Here is an 11,961-nt window from a genome sequence, read left to right as displayed (position 1 = left end):
AGGCTGGGGTAGCAATACTCATATCTGATAAAGTAGGTTTCAAAATGAAGACCATAACTAGAGACAAAGAAGACCACTACATAATATTGAAAGGATCTATCCAACAGGAAGATATAACCTTGGTAAACATATATGTACCCAATATAGGAGCACCAAAATATATTAAAAATCTTCTGGAGGACTTCAAAAGAGAAATCAACAGCAAGACAATCATAGCAGGGGACTTCAACACCCCACTGATGTCACTGAATAGATCATCTAGGCAAAAAATTAACAAGGAAACACAGACTCTAAATGAAGCGCAAAATCAAATGGATTTCATAGATATCTACAGAGAATTATACCCCAAAACGGCAGAATTCACATTCTTATCAAGTGCACATAGGACATTCTCAAATATAGACCACATGTTAGGGCATAAACTAAGTCTCTAGAAGTTTAAGAAGATTGAAATCATATCAAGCATCTTCTCAGATCATAATGGCATGAAACTAGAAATCAATTGCAACAAGAACATGCAAAGACATTTGAAAAAATGGAGGCTAAATAGCATGTTATTGAACAATGAATGGGTTACCATGGAAATCAAGAAAGAAATTAAAAACCTCCTGGAAACTGATGAAAATGAACACACAACAACACAAAACATATGGGAGGCAGTAAAAGCAGTTCTGAGAGGGAAGTCCATAGCACTATAGGCCTACCTCAAGAAGCAAGAAAAATTTCTAATAGACTTTCTAACCTCACAACTTAAAGAACTAGAAATCAAACAAAAAGACAACCCCAGAGCAAGTAGAAAGGAAGGAAATAGTAAAGATCAGAGCATAAATAAATGACATGGAGACCAAAAAATAAATTTAAAAAATTAAAAAATTCAAAGGATCAATGGAACAAAGAGCTGGTTCTTTGAAAAGATAAACAAGATTGATGGACCTTTAGCTAGACTCATCAAGAAACAAAAAGAGAGAACCCAAATACACAAAATCAGTAATGGAAGAGGAGAAATAATAACTGACACCACAGAAACACAAAGGATTGTTAACAAATATTATGAACAATTATACTGCAACAAATTCGACAATCTGAGTGAAATGGATCAATTTCTAGAAATACATAGTCTCCCAAAAATGAACTAGAGTTAGAAAACTTGAACAGACCAATAACAACAAAAGAAATTGAAGATGTAATAAAAATTCTCCCAGCAAACAAAAGCCCAGGCCCAGACAGCTTCACAGGGGAATTTTACCGAACATTCAAAAAAGAACTAATACCCATTCTTCTCAAACTATTTCAAAAAATTCAGGAAGAAGAAAGACTTCCAAACTCATTTTATGAGGCCAGCATAACTCTAATTCCAAAACCAGAAAAAGACACTACAAAGAAAGAAAACTACAGGCCAATACCCCTGATAAACATAGATGCCAAAATCCTAAACAAAATACTAGCAAATCAAATCCAGCAATACATCAAAAAAATTATTCACTATGACCAACTGGGATTCATCCCAGGGATGCAAATCAATAAATGTGATACACCACATAAACAAAATGAAGGATAAAAATCATATGATCATATTAACAAATGCTGAAGAAGCATTTGACAAAACCCAGCACCCATTTCTGATTAAAACGCTCAGAAATCTGGGAATAGAGGGATCATATCTTGACATAATAAAGGCCATATATGAAAGAGCCACAGCCAACATCATACTCAATGGGCAAAAACTAAAAGCATTTCCCTTAATAACAGGAACAAGACAGGGATGCCCACTTTCGCCACTCTTATTGAACATAGTACTGGAAGTCTTAGCCACAGCAATCAGACAGGAAGAAAAAATAAAAGGGTTCCAAATTGCAAAGGAGAAAGTGAAACTTGTATTACTCACAGATGACATGATACTATATGTAGAAAACCCCAAAGACTCCATCAAAAATTTACTAGACTTAATACATGAATTTGGCAAAGTAGCAGAATATAAAATTATCATCAAGAAATTGATGGCATTCTTATACACCAACAATGAACTCACAGAAAGAGAAACTAAAAAAACAATTCCATTTACCATTGTGGAAAAAAATTAAGATACCTAGGAATAAACTTAACCAAAGAAATTAAGGATATATTTGCAGAAAACTACAGGATGTTAAAAAAAGAAATAGAGGAAGATATAAAAAAGTGGAAGCACATACCTTGTTCATGGATTGGAAGAATTAGCATCATTAATATGTCCATACTATCTAAAGCAATCTATAGATTCAATGCAATCCCCATCAAAATACCAAAGACATACTTCACAGAACTAGAACAAATACTTCAAACGGTCATATGGAACCAAAAAAGACCTGGAATAGCCACAGCAATCTTGAAAAAGAAGAACAAAGTTGGAGGGATCACATTACCAGATTTCAGGTTATACTTCAAAGCCACTGTAATCAAAACAGCCTGGTACTGGCACAAGAACAGGCAGATAGATCAATGGAACAGAATACAGAACCCAGAAATGGACCCAAGGCAATATACTTGATTAATATTTGACAAAGGTGGCAAGAGCATACAATGGAGTAAAGACAGCCTCTTTAATAAATGGTGTTGGGAAAATTGGACAGCTACATGCAAAAAAAAAAAAAAAGAAACTAGATCATCAACTTACACCATACATAAGAATAAACTCAAAATGGATAAAAGACTTAAATGTGACTCATGAATCCATAAAAATCCTAGAAGAAAATATAGGCAACAAAATTTCAGACATCATATGCAGCAGAATTTTCACGGATACATCACCTAAGGCAATAGAAACAAAGGACAAAATGAACACATGGGACTACATCAAACTCAAAAGCTTCTGCACAGCAAAAGAAACAACCACCAAAATGGAAAGGCAACCCACTCTAAGGGAGAGCATAATTGCCAATGATACATCAGATAAGGGGTTAATTTCCAAAATATATAGAGTGCTCATACAGCTCAACAAAAGGAAGACAAAGAACCCAATTAAAAAATGAGCAGAGGAGCTGAATAGACACCTCTCCAAACAGGACATACAAATGGCCAAGAGACATATAAAGAAATGCTCAACATCACTAATCATCAGAGAGATGCAAATTAAAACAGCAATGAGGTATCACCTCACACCTGTCAGAATGGCCGCCATCAACAAATCATCAAACAACAAGTGTTGGTGAGGGTGTGGAGAAAAGGGGACTCTAGTACACTGCTGGTAGGAATGCAGACTGGTGCAGCCACTATGGAAAACACTATGGTGTTACCTCAAAAAGTTAAAAATTGAATTGCCATTTGACCCAGTGATCCCACTTCTAGGAATATACCCTAAGAAACCCGAAACACCAATCAGAAAGAATATATGTACCCCCATGTTCATAGCAGCACTATTTACAAGCTAAGATCTGGAAACAGCCCAAGTGTCCATCAGTAGACGAATGGATAAAAAATCTGTGGTACATGTGCACAATGTAATACTATGCAGCTGTAAGAAAGAAAGATCTCTTGTCATTTGAGATGACATGGAGCGACCTGGAGAGTATTATGCTAAGCAAAACAAGCCAAGCAGAGACAAATATGATATGATCTCACTTATTTGTGAAATATAATGAACTATACAAACTGATGAACAAAATTGACCCAGATTCATAGAGGTAAGGTACAGACTGACAAACCTCAAAGAGTGGGTGTTGGGGGGGAGAGATAAACCACAGAACTTATATGCATGTATGCATGAACAATGGACATGGAGAACAAAGCTGGGGACAGGGCAGGGAGGGCGGAGGAGGGGAATCAGTGGGGGGAAAAGGAGAAACATCTGTAACAAAAATAAATTAACTAATTTTTAAAAAATGTTTACTTAGCATTCATCTATAGGATAAGACTTGCCCATACTTAGATGGAAGAATATAAGAGCTCATATTTAAGAAGTTTTATTTCCATGTTCAATCAATTTGTTTGTTATTATGACCCTGACTAGTGCAACCAAGTTTCTGCAAGGCTGGGGTCCTGTCCTTGGGCCATCTTTATTACCTGGTTCCTTACCAACTTTGCGCCCCATCGCCCCTGACTCTAAACTTTTGACACCTACTACCGAATGTCTGAATACTTCCTTTTGTGGATTGCTGGCAGACCTCTCTACAGAGATGGGGGTCTCTGTAGATACTATAACAACTACTTGCTCCACCTCTGCTTAAAGTGACACAGGAGATTCACTCCGACCTTGGTTCATGTGCAGGCTGTTCTCTCCTCTTGGCATCACCTTCCAATTTTATATTCCCTTTCTATAGTCGCATTCTGTCCTCCTAAGGCTAGATCAATAAACCGATCTTAGAAGCCCTGGGGTGTCTATGGACTCTTGATTCTGACCTTCTTTGATCTGATTCAGCTCCATACCCCAAGTATAAAAGATGCCATATCAGTAATAAAAAAGCATTCACAAAAATAACAATTGCTACTCATTGAACATTTACAATGTATCGGGCCCTGTTTTCAAGTATTATTTGAAATGTCTCAACCGGCTTTTAATTTTCATAGGGCTGATAGTCTTCTGATAAGCATATAGATGTAGCCTTCCCAACTGTGAAAATACTGTAACACTTTCTCGTGGGTTAGTTCATGGCCATTGCCTCAGTCTTCTGAGTGCCCTCACCTGACTCCCCAGCTGCCCAGGCTCTCTTATGACCACTTGCCCTCCCGCTTCCCATGATCCAGCAGTTAAAAGGTTGATGTCCAGCACAGTGCTCTGGCCAGTGATGATTCCAATTGGTGGCTGCCAAGCCACTCTGACTGTCCAATGTTTTTAATATCAGCCTCGGACTCTCAGTATTATCCTTAATCGACGGATTAGATGAGTGAGGCTTAGAGAAGTTTACTTGCCAAAGTCCTCATAATCAGTAAGTGATAAAGCAGAGACCGAAGCCCATGTCTGTGTTGTGGTGCGAGAGAACTAAGAGACCACCAGAGAATAAAGCCAAATAGAGAGCAAAGCTGGCCGGCGACTGATCCCAAGTTCTCAGAGACCAGCCCTGGGGCCTCCAAATGTGGTGCAACGGAGTCAAAATAGGCCACTAGAAAACTGAAGTCCAAATAAGAGCCGTTCATTAGCCGGCTGGCGTCTGGTTCCGAACACCCTGTGACAGAGTCTTCGGAACCAGCCCTGATATGCTTTATTTCATGCCTTTTACATCTTACAGAAAATAGGATCTATAATGCCCAGGGCCACAGCAATGCTGTATAGAATTAGTTTGCCTTGTGGATAACAGGAGCACCCCGGCACACCCAGGAACACCCAGGTATTTCAGGTATTTCAAGGTACATTGGGTCACACTTACCCCGAGCTGCACACACACAATGCAAACCTAATTCCTTGAGATTGTGGGGAAGGTCAGGTCTCTGACTCAAGACCTCCAGGCTCTGTGGACTCTGTCAGTCACAGAGTCGGCTCCCAACAATTTCTTGCTTCAGGGAGTATTCCAATTTACTGAGGTTATTTTGACTAAACGGGTTCAATTAGAGGGCATACAGTGACTTTGCCAATCATCAATTATGGAGCAGCCCAATAATTTACCAATCATCAGTTATGGGGTTATAAACATGCCAGCACATCTGTTGTCTTCTTAGACCACTCTCTTTCCCTGTATTAATAGCTCATAGACACAGAGAGTGTTTCCCAAAGTTGCCTGATATTAAGAGTAAGCTTTTATCAAAATTACAGATTCCTGGGCCTCTCCTTTTGGAAATTCTAATCCAAACCTGCCCAGTTTCAGGTTAGAATCTCTGTTTTCAAGAAGGTGAGTCCTGCCCTGGCCGGATTGGCTCAGCGGTTAGAGCGTCGGTCTGCGGTCCTGAGAGACCCGGGTTCGGTTCCCGCTAAGGGCATGTACCTCGGTTGCAGTTTGTCCCCGGCCCTGGTCGGTTGTGCGGGTGGCAGCCACTCGATGTGTCCCTTTCACATTGATGTTTCTCTCTCTCTCTCTCTGTTCCTCTCTCTCCCCACCACTCTACCTGAACAAAAAATGGAAAAATGTCCTCGGGTGAGGATAAAAAAAAAAAAAAAGAAGGTGAGTCCTTCCAGTGTGGGGGAGGCAGCTTGAAAGGCACCAGAGACATACAGGAAAGAACTGAGTTGTTTGGCATCAGGGCAAGAACTGAAGAGGCAGCTTTCTCCTGGACAGACATGCTGGTGGAAGACTTTGTTCCTTTGGTGAGCCTTTTCCCTAGGGGCCCAGCAGACAACTGCCATATCTGAAATTCCAGCAACCTGGCTCACACTGTTTGCCCCGCCCTAGTGATTCCCTGAGGCCCTGCCCCACCCAACTTCTGGGACCACCCAAGCTGTTTCCAGTGGCTTTACCAAAGGATTGGCCTGTCTTGCCTCCTGCTTCAGATTTTCCTAAATTCTCCCAAAGAAACAGCATTTGACCTCAAGGAGCCCCATACCTCTTGCTAAGTGGCCCCAGGCCTGGCACTAGAAGCAGCCATGCTTGTTTCACAGCTTGGCTTTGCCTGGGCACCTCCAAGCCCAGCACAAGAAGCAGCCATCTGCAGACAGCTTTGTAGGTTATGCCTGCTGGCCCCATGTAGAACACAGGTAGTGGCTGACATTGCCCCAGACCCAGCACACCCAACGTACAGCTTCAGAACACTGCAAAGCACCACCACCCAATCACCTCCAGAAGTGACACACTCAAGGAGTGGACTCAGTGGGTATCAGAGCCCTGATGGAGTAAGTCTTGCTCTGGGTTGTGGGCCGCTACACAGCTGATCATCCAACCTAGTCAGAGGCCAGTGGTCAGTGGGCACAGCCAGTCCTTGCAGCTGATCAACCTGAGTAAATCACTCCCATTTATGTGCCAACAGCAATCAAGACTCAATTACAAAAGAAGAGGGTCCACATGAGGGACGTACATCATGGGCCCAGGTGGGGTGAACAGGGAGGCTGTGTCACTGGACCCTACAGAATACCTACTAAAAGAGGTCACCCTACAAAGCCTACGAGGCATAACAACTATACCTAATACAAAGAAGCAAATGCAGGGAGGCAGCCAAAATGCAGAGACAAAGAAACATGTCCCAAGTGAAAGAACAGAACAAAATTCCAGGAAAAGATCTAAACAAAACAAAGATAAGCAATTTAACAGATGCAGAATTCAAAACACTGCTTATAAGTTTGCTCAATGAACTCAGTGAAAACATCAAGGAACTTAGTGAGGACCTCAAGAGCATAAAAAAGGACCATTCAGAAATGAAGGATGCACTAACTGAAATAAAAAATAATTTGCAGGGAATCTATAGTAGAGTAGGCAAAGCCAAGAAGCAAACCATCGATTTGGAATATAAAGATGTAAAACACACCCAATAAGAACAGCAAAAAGAAAAAAAAAAAAGAATAAAAATTAAAAAAAAATGAGGCTAGTATAAGGAGCCTCTGGTACAACTTCAAGCATGCCAACATTCACATTATGGGAGTGTCAGAAGAAGAAAGAGAGCAAGAAATTGAAAACCTATTTGAAAAACTAATAACTGAAAACTTTCCCAACTTGGTGAAGAAAACAGACATACAAGTCCAGGAATCACAGAGAGCCCCAAATAAGATGACCCCAAAGAGGCCCACACCAAGACACATCATCAAAATGCAAAAGGTTCAAGACAAAGAGAGACTCTTAAAAGCAGCAAGAGAAAAGCCATTAGTTACCTACAAAGAAGCTCCCATAAGACTGTCAGCTGATTTCTCAAAAGAAACTTTGCAGGCCAGATGCGAGTGGCAAGAAATATTTAAAGTGATGAGAAGCAAGGACCTACAACCAAGATTACTCTGTCATGCAAAGCTATCATTTAGAATCGATGACCATATAAAGTTTCCCAGACAAGAAAAAGGTAAAAGAGTTCATCACCACCAAAATAGTATTTATGAGATGTTGAAGGCTCTTCTTGAAGATGAAGGACAAAAATATGAACAATAAAATGACAGTAAATACATGTCTATCAACAATTGAATCTATAAACAAAATGAACAAGCAGCACAAAAACAGACTCATAGATACAGAGAATATTTTGTTGGTTGCCTGATGGAAGGTGGGTTGTGGCGATGGGTGGAAAAGGTGAAGGAATTAAGAAGTACAATTTGGTTGTTAGACTGACAAACCTCAAAGGGAAGCGGGGAGAGGGGAAGAGATAAACCAAAGAACTTATATGCAAATATGCATAACCAATGGACACAGACAATAGTGTGGGCAAGGCAGAAGGGGGGCAGGAATGGGGAAGAGGGGGTCAAGGAGTAAAAAGGGGACATATGTAATACATTCAACAATAAAGATAAATTTAAAAAGAGAAATAAAAGAAGGTAATTTTTTTGATTATCCAAGCTTTAGAAACATTACACTAATGCATTTTCCTTTTGAAATCATGATGATTAGAATTATTGTGATATCGCCAATTATTGTCTTAAATGAGTAAGTACATTAACATAATTCCTGAATTATAAGGAAGGTTTTACGAACAGAATAGTATATGTGTTTCAGGCGGGGGCTACTTGGTGGTTGTCTTAGGTGAGGTGGTACAATTCAGAAGTAGAATCATTGTTTGGTATTTCTAGAAATATCATTAGAGACAGCCAATAGTTAGAACGAAGCAAAATCATAGTTTACAAATAGGTCAAATGAAAAAGACATGGAATAAGAGCTTTAAAAAAATAATAATTCCATGAAAACTAGATGGAAGGCACTGAGTTTACTAAGAAAAACATTAGGGTTCTAAAACCTATCAAGGTTTATCCAAACAGCATTCCAGAATATGCTTTTTTAGAACCACAACCTATGAATAAAGAACTTAAAGGAAATTAAATGTACGTTGTTATCGGTGGTGGTCATTGCTGCTTCCTTCCCTGTGCTTGCTAGCACTCTGTAGCCATGTTTTTTCTGAAAATGTTTGACAATATGGTTTGACACAGAAAGTCTTTTCAATAGCTTCTGTCTCTCAACATTCTCTCTCCCACTTCTGCTGTTAGCACAAGCTAATCATGAAACATAAAAAGGTATCCAGAAAAAGGCAAGTATCACATATTAATTGCACACAGCAGGTTTGTATTGTGTAATTCTCTTTCTCAGGAAAGTGCTTAGAAAGAAGCAGAAAGAAAAACAGCAAAATAGACGAGCAATTGTCTCCAGCTTGGTCATATAATGGGAATTGATCCATTAAATATTTCTGAGGATGACAGAGTCCTCTAAGTCAATAGAACGTCCTAGATGCTCTTCCTGGCATGTAAATCAGTGATAAGCAGAGAAACCTAGAGTGGAGCAGATATTTACTACCACAGGACATGGCCCAAGCTGGGCTGGTTCTCTTCCAAATGCCAAACCTTGCCAAACGTTTAAACACCTGCTTCAGTTATCAGTACGCATATTCCCTGAGACAACAGAGAAACAAGTTCTCAGATAAACCAATAAGCAAAATCAAGGGCCAAATATGCCCTCAGCAGAAGCTGACAAAATAAAACATTTAAATAAATTTAACTGAATGCTTCCAAATGGCACACCTGACGATGAAAGAATGCACAGTAGTGGAAGTCATACAGAGAAAAAAAAATATTGAACCATTTTTCTGTAATTCTAAAAAGCCAACCCATATCTAACCTCACGCTCATCATCTGCAGATAATGTGATTTCCTACCCTACAGTAAAGAAACATGAAATAAAGAAAACAATAACAATCACAACAAAAATAAACCTTAGAATTACATGGTACAAGGGACTCAAAATAAGGAATGCCGTCCCTCCTTATTTATTGAGGTGAAGAATTAAGCTTTTCTTCATTTACTTGGATTTCTTTTTTTCTCCCAGTACTTAACACCTGTATGCAAGTCCCTGACTTAAGAGGCAGGACTTAGCTAATGAGGTGTGTCAACACAATTGGAAGCCCATTTCTAAATGAAAATTGCTCTGTACTGTGAGTACAATCCCTTCAGGTTGAAGAGAGCATTTATAAAGCAGTAGGGGAGGTGGCTGGTGCTTGTTCTGTAAGAAGAACCTGTAGGGTTACCACAGCTGGTGGGGAGACAGGCTGACCTAGAGCAATGGACTAACGTGATAATTCTCCCCCAAATTAGTCATATTTCTCCAGGTTACCTTGGCAGAGAGAGGGTAAAGGCAGATATAATCCCTCTCCTAATTGTAAACCAGCACTAGCCTAATTATATTCCCATTTACCCCAGATACTCTAAAATCATAGGCTTTCTGTTTGCTAATTCCCCTTATTCATGGTTTTATGACTCCAGACGAGGCTTCGGGAAGTAAGAATTAAAAAACTGTGCAGTGAGTTAGTTTCACATAGACATTAACTATGGAAAAGGCATGGAATGGAGCAAAGAAGGAGGGGGGAAGCAAACAAACCTTCCATTTAGTTTAGACTGATTTCAATCCAGGCTAAAGAAGTATTTAGAGCCTTGCCACACAAGCCTGGGGACAAGGTCACACATGCAAGAGCACAAAGCAGTGGAATAATCGTCAAGCTTGTATTCCTTGGCTATGAAGCTGAGCCGTTCTGTGATAGCCTCTGCCTGCTTTGACCTAGGATTGTGCTCCATCTTTATCCTAGTTGATATTTAAGATGATGTCATTGTGAATATTTCGTGTCAGCTTATTTACATTAGCCTTGGGAGGGACCCATGCAGCAAAGCTCATGGGGTGATGTTGAAAACTGTAAATTGTTAGGAGCTGTAAGTAGAACACAGGGTGAAGGTCACAGTGGTAAATAAATTCGTTCATGATTTTTTTACCAAATCGTCACCCCATGTGATTTGTGTGGCTCTAGTCTGTGTCAAGGCTATAATCAAATTGGAAGATTATATAATGGTATGATGGGAGAAGGTGTTGTGTGCGTGTGTGTGTGTGTTGTGAGTACACGCATGTGAGCACACATGCATGTATTAGAGAGTTGTCAAGCTTCCTAATTCTTGATTGAAAATGAACACTCTTAAAGCAGGGTTAATTCCTTTATTCTTCTGTGGTTTTCTGATGTAAATAATAAAAAAGTGTTTAAGTTTTTGTGATGATCATAAAACCTTTGTCTCTTAAGTTTTTCCAAGGCCACAAGTGAAGAGGGGATCGTGGCACCAATATTGTGGCACCACCATCATGGAAGCCACGTATTATCTTAGGTTTTAGTTGGTGAAATGTTCGTTGCTGGTTCACCAGGTCAATACTAGTTCAGGATAGAGGAGGAGCAGGAATTAAGGTTTAACAGAGCTAAGTTAGCACATTTTCTGAAAGAGACTGTTCATGTTCTGGAAATAGGAGCATTTAGAGGAGAGACATATCGTCCTGGCCAGTTTGGCTCAGCGGTTAGAGCGTCGGCCTGCGGTTCAGAGAGACCCGGGTTCAGATTCTGCTGAGGGCATGTACCTCGGTTGCAGTTTGTCCCCAGCCCTAGTTGGGGTCGTGTGGGAGGCGGCCACTCGATGTGTCCCTTTCACGTCGATGTTTCTCTCTCTCCCTCCCACACTCCTCCTACTCTATCTGAACAAAAAATGGAAAAGTGTCCTCGGGTAAGGATAAAAAAAATAAATAAATAAAGTAGAGACATATTGCTCCAAGGCAATATGGGTTCGATATTTGATTCTCTACTGCTATAGGTCAAGGAATTTAATGGTGAGCTCTTATGGATAATAATAAGGCTCACATTTATACCAAAACAATCTGGCCCTCCCAACTTTGTAAGTAAGCTGAGAACAGGGATGATGCTCCCATCGGCCACCCCACAGCCTGGAAGAGTTCCTTGTAGAGATTAAGGGATCAAGTGGCATTGCTTGAATTGATGACAGAGAGAAAATTTAATAGTTTTCCATGAAAATTCTGCTTTAAAGCAGACAGGTTGTTTGTGGTTTGGGTTTTTTGTTTCTTACTACTTTCCTCTCCAGGTCAGGAAACACTGAGAAATTGAATTTAAATTCAAAGGTTGCTT

The sequence above is a fragment of the Molossus molossus genome, unplaced genomic scaffold (assembly GCF_014108415.1).
Source record: "Molossus molossus isolate mMolMol1 unplaced genomic scaffold, mMolMol1.p scaffold_m16_p_10, whole genome shotgun sequence".
In the NCBI taxonomy this organism is placed as follows: domain Eukaryota; kingdom Metazoa; phylum Chordata; class Mammalia; order Chiroptera; family Molossidae; genus Molossus; species Molossus molossus.
This window is presented reverse-complemented; position numbering follows the sequence as displayed.